This window comes from Scylla paramamosain, unplaced genomic scaffold (genome assembly GCF_035594125.1).
Source record: "Scylla paramamosain isolate STU-SP2022 unplaced genomic scaffold, ASM3559412v1 Contig25, whole genome shotgun sequence".
Classification (NCBI taxonomy): domain Eukaryota; kingdom Metazoa; phylum Arthropoda; class Malacostraca; order Decapoda; family Portunidae; genus Scylla; species Scylla paramamosain.
Window position 1 is genome coordinate 352,501 of NW_026973690.1, and position 16,077 is coordinate 368,577.

Consider the following 16,077-nt stretch of genomic DNA (forward strand, 5'->3'; position numbering starts at 1 on the left):
AAATAATAATAATAATATGCAATAATCTAGGATTACAGTTACTATAGCATATTATTGAAATTCTTTGAGTTTTGAAACAAGATAGAAATTATGTTGTATAAGGTATGTGCATAAAAAAGAGAGAGAAAAAAAAACTATGAATTGATCTTTGACTTTTATTTATTTATTTATTTATTTATTTTATTTTATTTTATTTTATTTATTTATTTATTTATTTATTTATTTTTATTTTATTTTATTTTTTTAGTGCACCACATACATATTCCTTCATGAAGTTTTTCATATGAATATGAAAAGGTTTGGGCGACTCATGCGTTCAGATGCCACCATTGACTGGGTCTTCGGCTTCACACGGATTCCTTATGTTCATTTATTAAAGCTTCCAATAAAAGGCCGTTATTGCTAGCACTTATAATATGAAGAGAGAGAGAGAGAGAGAGAGAGAGAGAGAGACTGGCCAATGTCCCCTCCTCCTCCTCCCCAGCTGTGTGTGTGTGTGTGTGTGTGTGATAAAATGGAGGCAGGATCATAGAATTAAGATGAATTAATGCGATAATATCTTTTATTTAAAATAATAATAATAATGATAATAATAATAATAATAATAATAATAATAATAATAATAATAATAATAATAACAGTAATAAAAATAATGTTACAAACGCTACAGAGAGGGTGGGGGAAAGCATGCAGCCCAAAAATTCAGTAAATAGGTTTGTTACATCAACGGTTTACTGTACATACTACTTTAGTCAGTCCACTTTCATTTTACAGTGTAAAGTATTTTTATTAAAATATTATGCACTATAAGTATAATGATTGTTTTTATTGTTAAAGTGAATTTTAAATGTGCCTAATAAGTATGAGATGTATATTTTATGGTTTAAACTATAAACATAGCTATTTTTGAGCCTTGTAGGGGTGGTTTCCCATATTTGTGGATTTTTGCTATTTCTGGGAGGCTTTGGAATGTAACACTCGCAAACAGGGGAAACACTCTATGACACGTTCTTTCTTCTCCCTTAATTCCACTTACTTTTTTTTTTATCTATGTAAGAACATAAGCGCATAAAAAAAAAGAGAGAAAAAAAAAAAATAGCTGCAAGCAGCCATCAGGGCCACATGTAGCTGTCCTTGTATGAAATATATCTTCCTACCTCATCTATAAATTTGTCTTATCTTCTTTTAGAAGCTCCCTAATGACTCAGCACTAACAACTTGATTCATCTACCACCTTATTTGAGAAGCAATTCCTTCAGGTCTCTTTTTTAAAGTTAACATTTTCCCTTGAAGCAAAGGACACACATTACCTTGTACAGGGGTGGGATGTAGCGCTCAAGACGAGCCATTGTGTCCAGAGTTGGTGGTGCATTGTGAATTTCTAGGCTGTAAGGATCCTCGTGCTTGCGATTTGCACTTATCATCATCTGCAGGAAAACAAAATAAAAAAATTAATAAATACATAAATAAAAAAAAATATCACAACAATAAACCCTCAATAAATTGAATTTCTGGTAAACTGATCCCTTTGTGCCAATCAAACTTCCCTCAGTAAACTGACCATATGTTTGGTTTATTCGACAAGTTTGAAAGTTGACCAAACATGCCAGTGACGCTGTGCATATCCCTTGGGTAAGCTGACTACTGGCGCAGGCCTAGGCTGGGCTGACTGAACACAGCTCAGTGTGTGGCTGGTTATCACAGAGTGTGGTACCTCGCTAATGTGCTCTCTCTCACTCACAGTGACACATACATCTACAATGTCTTCCCAAACTCCCACCACATCTTGTAAGACTCCATCACCGTCTCATGCTTCATGGAGAAAGGGAGAAAAGATTCTCTCTGTGCATCAGAAGTTTGAGATAATCCAGGACCATGAGAGGGACATGTCACATGCTCAACTGATGGACAAGTATGGCCTGAAGAAAACAACACTTCATGATATTATCAAGGCCAGGAAGACAAAGGGAGATGGAAAGTGGGAAGAAAAGTAAGGAGGTGTACCAGAACAGACAGCTTCCCATGGATAACCTTGCTGAAGCTAATAAATGGTATACCCAGGAGAGAGCAGGTGTACCTGTCCATGGCTTGGATATACAACATGCTGCACAGAGACTTGCTAAGCAGGCAGGCACGACAGAGCGACAGAGCAGAGAACAGACACCGTAGCTCGCCCGCCAGGCCGCTGAGTGAAAGTGCTGGACAGCAGCTCTCGCCGCCTCGTACTTACTCGCCACCGAGTCAAGGAGCTAGGTGATCATAGACGGAAGAACACCAGCTGCCTTCCCAGGTCCCACTGTGTACCGGAGCTCTCCCTGTCCGGTTGAGAGCTCGCCCTGTGGTTCCTCGCCATCCTCCTCTTTCCCTTCCTTGCTCCCAGCTTCGTTCTTTGCCAGACTGCAGTGAGCGGACCCAGAACGTTCCCGAGAGTGACCCTCGGTAACTAGGTGGATCTGTTGGCTCTGGCTTAGAAGGCTGCTGGGTAAGCCTCCCTCTTTACCTCCAACTTGATATTTCCTTTCCCCTCCTTCAGAGGAAATCTCTGCTAGGGCTAGGTCGTGGGGCAGGGCCATTACGACAGCTTTTAGGAGCTGGGTGACTAAACTGCCCCACATAGGCAGGCTCCTTCTCTTTCTTTTTTTTCTATCCATTTATTAGCTGTGGGTTATTGTCGGGCCTCGGCCCCCTTATAGGAATTATTGTTTTTATCATGTGAAAAATGGCGAGAGTAAAAATAAAAACAACAAACAGCCAAGATCCACGAAGAAAGAACACTCTCCTAACAATACTCAGCAACAATGATGTCTTCCCTACCAACATAATTCCAGTCCAAGATGGATTCATCATCGTCTCGTCAGATGAAGAGCAAGAAAAGATATTCAAGGACAAGATTAAGGAAGAATTCTCCCAAGAAGACATGAATCCAGTAATACCACCAGAACTGAAAGCAAAGAAAACAGTCATAGCCTTTAATGTTAATGCACACATCTACAACTCTGAAGACGACATATTAAATGAATTGTATACTCAAAATTCATTCCTGGAAGGCAATATTGATAATGTTTTCAAGTTCCCTAACTCTAAAACAATTAAAATAACATTTTCTCAGGCAATCTATGCCTCTAAAGCTACAGAACATGGACTAAAGCTTTTTTCCATGAAAATTCCACATTACCAAATCCAGCAAGATAAATTTTATCACATCCAAACATGCTTCAGATGCTACATGATAGAATCTCACACTACAAAAGACTGTACAAAGCATAAAGAATATAAAATATGTTCCGAGTGTGCTGAGGAAGGGCACACGTGGAAATCATGCAACAAAGAGAGCAAAAAATGCATCAATTGTGGAGAAAACCACAGAACACTATCTATGAGATGCAAAATAAGAAAAGATGTAATAAAGATGAAGAGAGAGGAAGAAAAGGAGACAGCATCATACTCCCAGATAACAAAGACAAACAACATCCCCACAATGAATAACAGCACATCAACACAAATCAGCAGAGAAGACCATTTCAAAATATACTCTTGCATGATACACGCTCATCTAATGAATGTAATAGAACCAGGAAGCTATGAGAAAGAACTTAATGCCACTCTAAAGGAAAATAAACTTCCCCAAATAAAAATACCCAAGACACCTAATTCCTCAAAACTCCTCTCACTTCTAGCCGACACAGAAAAACTATCCTTAATGGAAACTGAAGACCTACTAACAGACACACAAACAGATCAACAACAAAATGTAACAACACTAGACACACACACCCAACAAGTTTCTACCAAACAAAAAACACAAACAAACACAAAGAAACAACTTGACAGCGATGAAATAGAACTTAAAATAATAACAAGAGAGAGCCAGGGATGGCCTAAAAACATCACAATGGGTCATCTGATAAAAGGAATAGAGGATGGAACATATAAATACACCTACAATGAACCAACCATGAAATCTCACGAAGTGATAGGACTAATCAAAAAAGGTGATATAGTGTTGAAAGACTGCTTCACTATACTGGAAGACAGTGTATTCAGGAAAATAAGAACAGGGCAGTGCAATGAAAGGTCTCCAGTTGCTAGGCAAACACAAAAACTAAAAACAAAAAACACACAGTAACACACAAAAACACTCACACGCACACCAACAAAGTCATACAAACAACATGGCTCTAAGAAACATTAAGATAATACAACACAACGTACTACACTGGAACAACAGACGAATATCACTCTCCAACACATACAGAATAATAGACCCAGAAATAATACTCATAAACAGCCACGGCATACAAGAAAACACACCAATGAAAATTCCTGGATACAGAGTACACACGAAAAATACCCTCAATAATGCGTCAGATGGCACAGCTATAGCAATAAAAAAGAACATACAATATAAACTACTTGATGATTTCCTATCAGATCTACTTGCAGTAGAAATAAGTACCACCACAGGAAAAATAATAATTTCAACTTTATATCAACCACCATCAAGAACATATATACCCATACCTGACTTCACTAAATTGTTTAGACGTACCTGTCCAGTATACATGCTGGCTGACTTAAATGCAAATCACCCCAACTTAGGATACACTCACAGCAACAACAAAGGCAGACAAATCAACACTTTAATACAAAACAGACTAATACAACATGTCGGACCATATTTTCCTACTTATTATACACACAGAAGAGGCACAACACCAGACATTATACTTACAAACCACCGCACATACCACAACACACATGCAGTAGAAGGACCCCTCACCACAAGCGATCACATTCCAATAATTTACACAATAGCCACAGCCCCTATACCCATTCCAGCTCCACCAAGACCCAACTACAATAAAGCAAATTGGGAAACATTTAAAAGACATGTCACCAACACACTACACACAAACACACTACACGAAGAAACACTTGAAACAATAGACACTGCCACTGAAAACTGGCACCAGGCAATAGAGCAAGCTATGAAACAAGCCATACCCACTACACGTTACAAATGTCTACCATCACCCAAACACACAGACACTACAAAACTACTTAAGACACTTTTTACAGAACTACAGACTTACTCACGTGCACACGGTTGGTCCTATCAGAATTACAGATACTACAAACAACTACAAACACTACTACACGAAGCTTTAATACAGGAAAATAGAGAACACTGGTACAGACTAATAAATGAAGTTTCGAGCACTTATAGAGATCCTACAACATTCTGGAAGAAAATTAAACTACTGACAGGCAACAGAGAGAACGAACCCCACTACATTAGGAACAAACATAACAACAAAGTATACACCGACAGAGAAAAAGAGGAAGTACACAGAGAGTACTGGCAAGAAATCTTTAGTGGAGAGGAGGATGGAGAGGAAGACCACATGGAAAATGAGATTGTCTTACATAACATCAGAAATAACACCCACAGAACAATTCCTTACAATAACTCTGACATTACCAGACTCAACACACAACACACTGACACGACAATAACTACAGAAGAATTAAAAAACATCATAAAGCAGCTAAAAAGAACTAGCCCGGGACGAAGTGGAATTAATAAAACAATCTTAACACACCTACCAGACACAGCAATAATTAGACTAACAGAAATATTCAACAGCACTATCTCAGCAGGCTATTTTCCCGACAAGTGGAAAAACGGAATCATCAGACTAATCCCTAAACAAAATAAATCCCCTCAACAGGCTCAAAATTACAGACCAATAACGCTATTAGAAGTACCAGGCAAAATCCTTGAGCGAGTGATAAATTCAAGGCTAAAAACACACCTAGAAATTAATAACTTATATAACACTTACCAGTTCGGTTTTCGTAGTAATAGAGGCACCACACAAGCACTAGCAGTCATCACAGAACAAATAGCACACAATAAATCAGATAAAGGCCAGTGCCAAGTCATACTAAGAGACATATCTAAAGCTTTTGATCAAGTCTGGCACCTCGGTCTTAAGCATAAAATCCTACAACTACAACTCCCTATTACAATAGAAAAATTTTTATGCGACTTTTTATCTGATCGCACAGCATCCATTAAAGTTAATCATTACATTGGTCCTACATTTAATTTAAACTGCGGTGTACCACAAGGGAGTGTTCTGTCACCAACACTCTTCACAATTTACACCAATGATATTCAACAACCTATACAAACCCTTAACATCAGTTTTGCAGACGACATAACACAAATAATTGGCTACCCAGGAAGGTCCAAGAACATGCTCAATATAAAAACAGAGAGAGCAATAACAGCAATTAATAACTACGAAAGGAACTGGAAAATAAAAACCAATGTTAATAAATTCACCCCTCTGCACCTTGGAGCAAAACTTACCTTTCCACTCATCATTAACGAAGAAGAAATAGAATTTAAAAGTACCGGCAAATGCCTTGGTCTAACCATAACTACAGGTGGCTACTACAAACATATACAGGAGCGTAAAAATATAGCAATAGCGTCACTACAAAAACTCTACAAGTTACATAACATGCCAGAGAAAATAAAAATACACTTAGTAAAAGCACTAATACTACCAATACTTGATTACCCTCCAATCCCTATGCACACAATGAGCAATAACCAAATTAGCAAACTTCAAAAAGTTCAAAACAAAGCACTTAGATTTGCAACAAATCAGAAACACCCTTACACCATGACAACAGAACAAGTACACATACACACCAAAACAGCACCTCTCAATATACGTCTACACTACAGAGCAAAGACAATTTGGGAAAAAATTGATGAGTTGGGCCTGCCTAACTATCAAAGCCTAAAAGACAACTCAGATCAAATAGTAAAATACCACCGTGATTTCCCTAGCAGCCTACAGGCATGCAAAACAATACCCAACCCAATATATTAACAAACCGAAAATAAAGGAAACATACTCACCTTAAAACACTTACCTTTACTCACTGTATTCCTGAAGATGGCCAAACACAAAAACTCAGCACACACGGGGCATCTGGAAAGGAAAGAATATTATGTAACTCCAACACTCTAAACAGCACACACACACACACATGCTTCACATGGGACTCGTAGCTGGCCTCCTCTCTCCCCACTCCGCGCCCTGAGTCGGCGGTGAGGCGGTATGCCAAGCCGGTGTTCACCACACCGTAGTGCACAGCCGAGGGGTACTGGCCACTGGTAGGGCTTGCTGGCCCCCAGCAAGCGGTAGATGGGGAGGGGGTTGCACCTCATCCTGAGTCGCCGACACCCGGGGACCTACCTATAGGGGGTAAGAGTTGTGTGGTGTCGGCGAGGGAGTAGTGGTAGAGTCTCTCTCGACTCGCCTGCGGTGTAACAGGGAGAACAATCGCGGCCCGTGCCATCACATGAAGTCAGCACACAGAACACAAACATTCTCACAAACACATAATACACAGTATAACATCAATAAGTAAAATAGCAAGGTGGACAGCCCACCATCTTTAATCTTATACTTCTTTCATTATTTCTCACTATCCTCTTATACTCATATTATTCTTCCTTCACCCATCTTTTCTATAAATATAGATAGATAGATAGATAGACTTGCTAAGCATCTTGGCCACACCAACTTGAAGTGTAGTGATGGTTGGCTGTGGCAGTTTTGACGGTGCCATGACATTGTAAACAAAGCCATCACTGGGGAGCTGCTTAGCGCTGATACCAGTATTGTGGATCCATTTGTGAACAGGTCTCACAAGTTGAGGGAAATGGAGTGTTACCAAGACTTTCAAATGTACAATGCAGATGAAACTGGGTTATACTGGAAGTCTCTGCCCAGGAACACCTAGGCTTCCAGCAATATAAACAGAACTGGACCGAAGTCTGTTGTTGTTAAGTGCTAAGCCAAGGGCACTTAAGAATTTAATACCTGTAGCATTCTGCACCAGTGCTTCAGCATGGTTTACTCAGGATACTATGGGTGATTGATTCCACAATATTTTTGAGCCAGCTGTCAACATCAAAAAATGTATGGCATTGGCATTGACAGGGTCAAGACTGTACTGCTAATGAACACTTCTCCAGCACATCCATCATCAGCAAAGCTCTGCAGCAAGGATGAAAAAAATGAGTTTTGTTCCTGCCACCAAACACGACTGCCCTGATTCAACCTATAGACCAGGGATTATCAAGAGTGAGAAATGAGTCTACCACAATCTCTACCTGTAGAAGTGCCTCGTCGTCATGGAGGATGGAATAGATGAAGTAGGCTATGAAAACAACATGTGGAGGAAAACATTGTACAATTTCAAGAAATATAACATCAAGGACGAGATTTATAACTGGGAATAGGCATGGAAAGCAGTGCCTTTCTCCACACTTAAGAATGCCTGGTGCAAACTTTTGAAAACCCCAAACTCCAGCTCAGCTTCATGATTTGGAGGGGTTCAAGGCACCAAGGGCAGCTGAAATGTTGGCTGCAGCTGGACAGGGTTCTATTCTCATAGAGGAGATGGAGGATTGGGTAGAAAAGGAAGCTGACTTGCATGGTTGCCATCAAACAGAAGATGAAATTGTGCAAAAGTTGACTTCACCCAACTGACTTGCGGAACAGGAAGAAGCGAAGGTGGACTGTCAACTGCAGCAGTGATTGATGCAAATGACACACTGCTGGCCCTAGCTGACAAAAGTTGGTGGACCTCTGGTTGAGAGTTATGAGATGTTCCACATAGTTCACAGCTTTTTAATGAAACAACAGCAGGCCAGAAAAGTCCAGTAGAAAATCTCCAAATACTTCAAGGCTACTCCATCACCTGATCTTCCAGCTAGAAAGAAGCAGAAGCAAGATTCAGAGACAATGTGTCAGTTGCTCCAACATCCTCAATGAGCTTACTCAGTACTTTCTCATACTCACCACAGGTTACATCAGAACTACCATAACAAATTTTCACTCCTTTGATGACAATGATAAGTAAAGAAAGTGCACAGTGTAAAGTTATGTAGGTTTAAGTGTTTAGTGTTAAGTGTAGTGTTAAGATAACATTAGTGTGTTTAATGTAGTATTAAGTGTTGAATAACTACTGTTCAGTACAGCATAGTGTAATACATTACAGTGGTGGTGGTGGTGGTGGTGGTGGTGGTGGTGGTGAGCTATGGTGTAGTGTGGTGGTATGTGTGTCACTTGGCTTCCTCCCCTTCGTCTCACAGCAACATTCCCAACACAGCAACACAGTATCTCTTCCTTGTTTAGTGAGTGTAACAGTCAAAAATACTTTTAATTGATCAATCTTATTATCTATATTACAGTATAGCAAGTAGTATACCACTAAAGATCTACTGTAAAAAAATGTACGAAAAGAAGCCACCCATTTTCAACATACATATTACTGAACGCGTCACCGTATAAACCGACCCTCAGTCAGTTTACAAGGTGTTTACAAGGTGCTATTTTGACCATCTTATAAATAAAATTTTCTGATAAACCATCAGGTATCTCCTCCCAATTAGTTTGGTTTATTGAGGGTTTACTGTAATACACTGGTTCATACATGTAGATTTTTTAATCTCTTCCTAATCAGATATACTCAAACTGAAAACTGCACTAATGACAGCTACTGTTTCTGTGAAGCCATCACCTTCACCTTCTGATAAGACATTGTTAGTAAAGAGGTTTTGAATATAAGAATACCAGTTCCTACTGTCATAAATTGGTGTTTTCAGTGAAACCCTAAATTGCATCAGCTAATTCAACACGTTGGGCACAAGTAATGTATTTTTTCCTTGTCATTAATAATTTTCCTCTTTGTTCCTCTTCTCCAGCCAAGAAACGAGATGGGTAATGGCTATCCCATGTGCATCTGGTTTTGCTGGTGTCACCATACAAAAAGAGAGACTAGTTGACTTATTTCAATGCTAAGTAATTCCTTCAAATGAAGAGTAGCACTTAAAAATTATTATTTTCACACAATTGCAACATCATTATAAACTCTTCAATTACAAACACATTTTTTAAATGACGTTAGGCATTATTTTAGCAGGGATAAGGCATATACAGTAGTTAGCAGGTTCAGAAAAGCAGTAAATATTGAAATATCAATAGAAGATAGGACAAAATGCAAAACTGCAGCAGTGAGATTCAAGACAGTTAAATGAAGGGAGTTAATAAGGTGAAAAACTGCAGACTCAATCCACCTATCTTGTTTAATACACTTGCATGACTTGATCATCCCCATACATGGGAGCCTCACACAATACAGTGATGAATAGGGTCCCAATGGATAGTTAGCAGCAGGAAGGATGAGAATAATTGGCTAAAACGACACATGACACTGAAATTCATGGAAGCTGTTTTTACAAGAGATGAGGTGTGAAAGATGTGAAATTTCAAGTTGAGATTTTTGGAAAAAGGCAGTCCAACTATGTTCAATGTAGAAAAGAGGAATAGTTGAGTGTCACTAAAAAAAAAAGACAGCAGTCTGAATAATATGTTGAGTGGATAGATGAAGGAATTTAGTTTTTGAGCCACTGGACAACACAAGGTCTACCCTCCCCTACTTTAGATGAGTGTAGAAAAACAAAGACTGCCTCTATTATCTCAGCAATATTACAACTGGAAGAGAAGGTTGAAATGTAAGTGCAGAGAGGATAGAGTTTTTACAAGATTTTTATTTATTTATTTATTTATTTTTTTTTTATTTAGGTAGGAGGGGCACTGGCCAAAGAAGAAGAAGAAGAAGAAGAAGAAGAAGAAGACCCAATGAGGTGCCAGTCCCCCAAAGAGAGTTCAAACTGGTCATCAAAATTTAAAGGATAAATATCTTGGAAACCTTCCTCTTGGGAGTTTAAATCATAGGAAGGAGGAAATACAAAAGCAGGCAGGGAGTTCCAAAGTTTACCTGAGAAAGGGATGAATGACTGAGAATACTGATTAACTCTCACATTAAAGAGGTGGACAGAATAGGGATAAGAGAAAGAAGAAAGTCTTGCACAGCAAGGCCACAATAGGAGGAGAGGAATGCAGTTAGCAAGATCAGGAGAGCAGTTAGCATGAAAACAGCAGTAGAAGATAGCAAGAGATGCAACATTGCAGCAATGAGAGAGAAGTTGAAGACAGTCAGTTAGAGGAGAGGAGTTGATAGGATGAAAAGCTTTTCATTCCTTGCTTAAAAATTAAAACTTCATGCTAGACTTCATTAAAGAATTTTGATATATCTAAAGTAAGAGCAAAGGTTTCACCAAAATTACTGAGAGAATGACCAAGATTCAGTAAGGAAAATAAGAAGACTGTCAGTGAAATGTCCTTTGCAAAATCTATATCTATGACTAGAAGGAAGACATTAAGCAGACAGATGCTTAATTATTTTCTTGCGAATATATTTAAAAGTAAAAAAAAAGTGTAAAATCAATCCAATAGGTCAGTTATTTAAGGGCTTGCGGTGATCACCCTTCTTAAGCTTACTAGGTTGAATGTAGGCAACTTCCAGCAAGGAGGAAAGATGGATGTGGATGGAAAAAGATGTAAAAGTTTGACTAGGTAAGGCGCAAGCTCAGAAGCACAGTTATGAAGAAGAATAGGACAGACACCATCAGGCCAATAAGAATAAGAGTATCAAGGCCAAGGAGAATACAGATAGTAATCTCCATGCCAAGTCTGTTCTCCAACTAGCCAAAAACTCCTTCATTAACAGAAAATGTCAAAACCTTTCAAGATCTAACTCCCCTCGTGATTTCTGGCATCTAGCCAAAAATATCTCCAATAACTTTGCTTCTTCTTCTTTCTCTCCTCTACTTCAACCAGATGGCACCACTGCTATCACATCTATTTCTAAAGCTGAACTCTTTGCTCAAACCTTTGCTAAAAACTCTACCTTGGACGATTCTGGGCTTGTTCCTCCCTCTCCTCCACCCTCTGACTACTTCATGCCTCGTATTAAAATTCTTCGTAATGATGTTTTCCATGCCCTCGCTGGCCTAAACCCTCAGAAGGCTTATGGACCTGATGGGGTCCCTCCTATTGTTCTCCGAAACTGTGCCTCCGTGCTTGCACCTTGCCTAGTCAAACTCTTTCAGCTCTGTCTGTCAACATCTACCTTTCCTTCTTGCTGGAAGTTTGCCTACATTCAACCTGTTCCTAAAAAGGGTGACCGCTCTAATCCCTCAAACTACCGTCCTATTGCTTTAATTTCCTGCTTATCTAAAGTTTTTGAATCTATCCTCAACAGGAAGATTCTTAAACATCTATCACTTCACAACCTTCTATCTGATCGCCAGTATGGGTTCCGTCAAGGACGCTCTACTGGTGATCTTCTGGCTTTCCTTACTGAGTCTTGGTCATCCTCTTTTAGAGACTTTGGTGAAACTTTTGCTGTTGCCTTGGACATATCAAAAGCCTTTGATAGAGTCTGGCACAAAGCTTTGATTTCCAAACTACCCTCCTACGGTTTCTATCCTTCTCTCTGTAATTTCATCTCAAGTTTCCTTTCTGACCGTTCTATTGCTGCTGTGGTAGACGGTCACTGTTCTTCTCCTAAATCTATTAACTGTGGTGTTCCTCAGGGTTCTGTCCTGTCACCCACTCTCTTCTTATTATTCATTAATGATCTTCTAAACCAAACTTCTTGTCCTATCCACTCCTATGCTGATGATACCACCCTGCACTTTTCCACGTCTTTTCATAGACGTCCAACCCTTCAGGAGGTAAACATATCACGCAGGGAAGCCACAGAACGCCTGACTTCTGATCTTTCTAAAATTTCTGATTGGGGCAGAGCAAACTTGGTATTGTTCAATGCCTCAAAAACTCAATTCCTCCATCTATCAACTCGACACAATCTTCCAGACAACTATCCCCTCTTCTTCAATGACACTCAACTGTCCCCCTCTTCTACACTGAACATCCTCGGTCTGTCCTTTACTTATAATCTGAACTGGAAACTTCACATCTCATCTCTAGCTAAAACGGCTTCTATGAAGTTAGGTGTTCTGAGACGTCTCCGCCAGTTTTTCTCACCCCCCCAGCTGCTAACTCTGTACAAGGGCCTTATCCGTCCATGTATGGAGTATGCTTCACATGTCTGGGGGGGTTCCACTCATACTGCTGTTCTAGACAGGGTGGAATCAAAAGCTTTTCGTCTCATCAACTCCTCTCCTCTAACTGACTGTCTTCAGCCTCTCTCTCACCGCCGCAATGTTGCATCTCTTGCTGTCTTCTACCGCTATTTTCATGCTAACTGCTCTTCTGATCTTGCTAACTGCATGCCTCCCCTCCTTCCGCGGCCTCGCTGCACAAGACTTTCTTCTTTCTCTCACTCCTATTCTGTCCACCTCTCTAACGCAAGAGTTAACCAGTATTCTCAATCATTCATCCCTTTCTCTGGTAAACTCTGGAACTCCTTGCCTGCTTCTGTATTTCCACCTTCCTATGACTTGAATTCCTTCAAGAGGGAGGTTTCAAGACACTTATCCACCAATTTTTGACCACTGCTTTGACCCTTTTAGGGACTGGCATTTCAGTGGGCATTTTTTTTATTAGATTTTTGTTGCCCTTGGCCAGTATCCTTCCTACATAAAAAAAAAAAAAAAAAAAAAAAAAAAAAAAAAAAATCACAAAGAATTTCAGTGACAGACATAAGAGAGTACGAGGTAGGAGGTGAAGGAGAAGGAAGCCCAGAATCATGCACTGTTGAGTTGCTAGTACCAGTCAGAAAGAGAAACAAGAGAAGGCATTGGTGCCATCTAGATGAAGTAGCTGAGAGAGAGATAAAGAAGAGAAATTGTTGGAATGATTTTCAGCTTGATGCCAGAGGTCATGAGGAAAAGATGATTTAGTAAGATTTAAGGTATCTTCTATTTACCATGATCCATTTCAGATCACTGATCTGGTCATGCAACCTGTGTTGTATTTACCATCTTGATCTAGATTTACCCTGATCTGAGTGATGCAGATCATGATTTGGGTGATCTAAGTCTGGAGGTGGACTATAGAGGATGACACTTGTTGAAGTTGTTGGTAACAGCCATATTAGTGGGTGAGCAGCCTCTACTGGAAACTTATCTAAAGAAACATATCACAAGGAAAACGGTTGATAGGTCTGATGATCAAACTGAATGGTAATGAATCATTGCAGACTGCTGCTGTAGGCACAGAATGTGTTTAATAGTGGTAATAGATACAAGAAACAAGGGAAATAGAACAAATCACATCGTCTTGTTTTTCTGGCTTCTGATAATAATCATGTGGACATTGCCACTTTTACTAATGACTAAATTATGAGGCAAAGCAAAGTACCTTTTGTCCAGGTGTAAATAATATATCTTTGAACTTGAAGTTATCATTAAACCCAGCTGTGACCTCACTGAACGTTTCCTTTTGTCTCTCACAACACAGGGGGACAGTCACAGCCTGCCCTCTAAAGACAACTCTTTTCCTTCACACAAAACTACAAGCACCTAATTACACACACCATTCACTCAAAATTCTAAATTATCATGGTGACTCCTACACCAGCCTTAGAGTCCAAACCTTGGGAGGGGAACACAAATGTCCCCAGGTGTCTTGACACCCCCCCTTAACTTTTCTTCATTTTCTTCTGCAACATTTGTGGTCTTAGATCTAATTTTCAATCAGTACAATACCATCTCTCCTCTTCTAAACCACATCTCTTCCTCACTGAAACTCAGGTGTCTGAGGCAACTGACAGTAGCCCCTTTTCTGTTCCCTCCTACTTTCTCTATCCTCATTTTCAATCCAAAGTTGGATATTGTGTGCAATGACTTAACCTGCTCTTGTGCCCACGCTCTTGAATCTTCTGAGTTTTCCACCATCTGGCTACAATTACAGAATCACTCTCAAACTAAATTTATCCATGCTGTATACCTCTCACCTAACTCCTATGACTATTAGAAATTCTTTGACTTCTTAACTTTCAAAGTGGGGCACATTCTGACTCTCTTCCCTTTTGCAGAGATCTCCATTCTTGGAGACTTCAATGTTCACTACCAGCTTTGGCTTTCCTCTCCCTTTACTGACCATCCTGGTGAACTAGCCTTCAACTTCACTGTCCTCCATGACCTAGAGCAATTGGTGCAGCACCCTACTCATATTCCTGACTGCCTTGGAGACAGGCCCAACTTTCTTGATCTTTTCCAAACCTCTAATCATTCTGCTTATGCTGTTACCCTCTTTTCTCTGTTGCACTCCTCTGATCACAATCTCATATCTGTATCTTGTTCTATTGCTCCAATCCCTTCTCAGGATCCCTCTAAGTGGAGGTGCCTCTGGCATTTTGGCTCTGCTAGATGGAGGGACCTGAGGAGATATTTTGCTGATTTTCCTTGGAATGACTACTGCTTCCATGAGAGACCCATCTCTGTGTGTCAAGCGCATAACAGAGGTGATAGTGTCTGGCATGGAGGTGCACATTCCTCATTCTTTTTCTTCACTGAAATCTTCCAAACCTTTGTTTAACACAGCCTGTTCTTGTGCTATACATGATAGAGAGGTGGCCCACAAAAGGTACTTAAACCTTCCATCACCAGAATCTCATGCATTTTATATTTCTGCCCGGAATCATGCCAAGTCTGTTCTCCAACTAGCCAAAAGCTCATTCATTAATATATGAAAGTGTCAAAATCTTTCGAGATCTAACTCGCCTCATGACTTCTGGCATCTAGCAAAAACCATCTCCAAAACTTTCCTCCTTCTTTGCATCCTTTATTTCAACCAGATGGCACCACTGTTATCACATCTATCTGTAAAGCTGAATTATTTGCTCAAACCTTTGCTAAAAACTCTACCTTGGATGATTCTGGGCTTGTTCCTCCCTCTCCACCCTCTGACTATTTAATGCTACCTATTAAAATTCTTCGCAATGTTGTTTTCCATGCCCTCACTGGCCTAAACCCTTGGAAAGCTTATGGACCTGAAGGGGTCCCTTATATTGTTCTCTGAAACTGTGCCTCTGTGCTTGCACAGTGCCTAGTGAAACTCTTTCAACTCTGTCTGTCAACATCTACCTTTCCTTCTTGCTGGAAGTTTGCCTACATTCAACCTGTTCCTAAAATGGATGACCATTCTAATCCCTCAAATTACCATCCTA

The 16,077-nt window shown here is 39.8% G+C and overlaps 1 long non-coding RNA gene across 7 annotated transcripts in view; it reads right to left on the minus strand.

Moving 5' to 3' along the window:
* LOC135097586 (uncharacterized) overlaps positions 1–7,588 on the minus strand; it is a 13,786-nt gene extending 6,198 nt beyond the window's left edge. For 2 of the 7 annotated variants that reach the window (XR_010265863.1, XR_010265862.1), the window contains exons 1-2: positions 1,562–6,785; positions 1,311–1,427 (exon numbers count right to left, since the gene is read on the minus strand). This is a non-coding gene — a long non-coding RNA (uncharacterized LOC135097586). Of the gene's footprint in view, positions 1–1,310; positions 1,428–1,561; positions 6,789–6,954; positions 7,135–7,280 lie in introns of those variants that run through there. The other 5 variants (XR_010265865.1, XR_010265868.1, XR_010265864.1 and 2 more) reach the window with 5 other exon arrangements.
* Between the last annotated feature and the right edge of the window lie 8,489 nt (positions 7,589–16,077).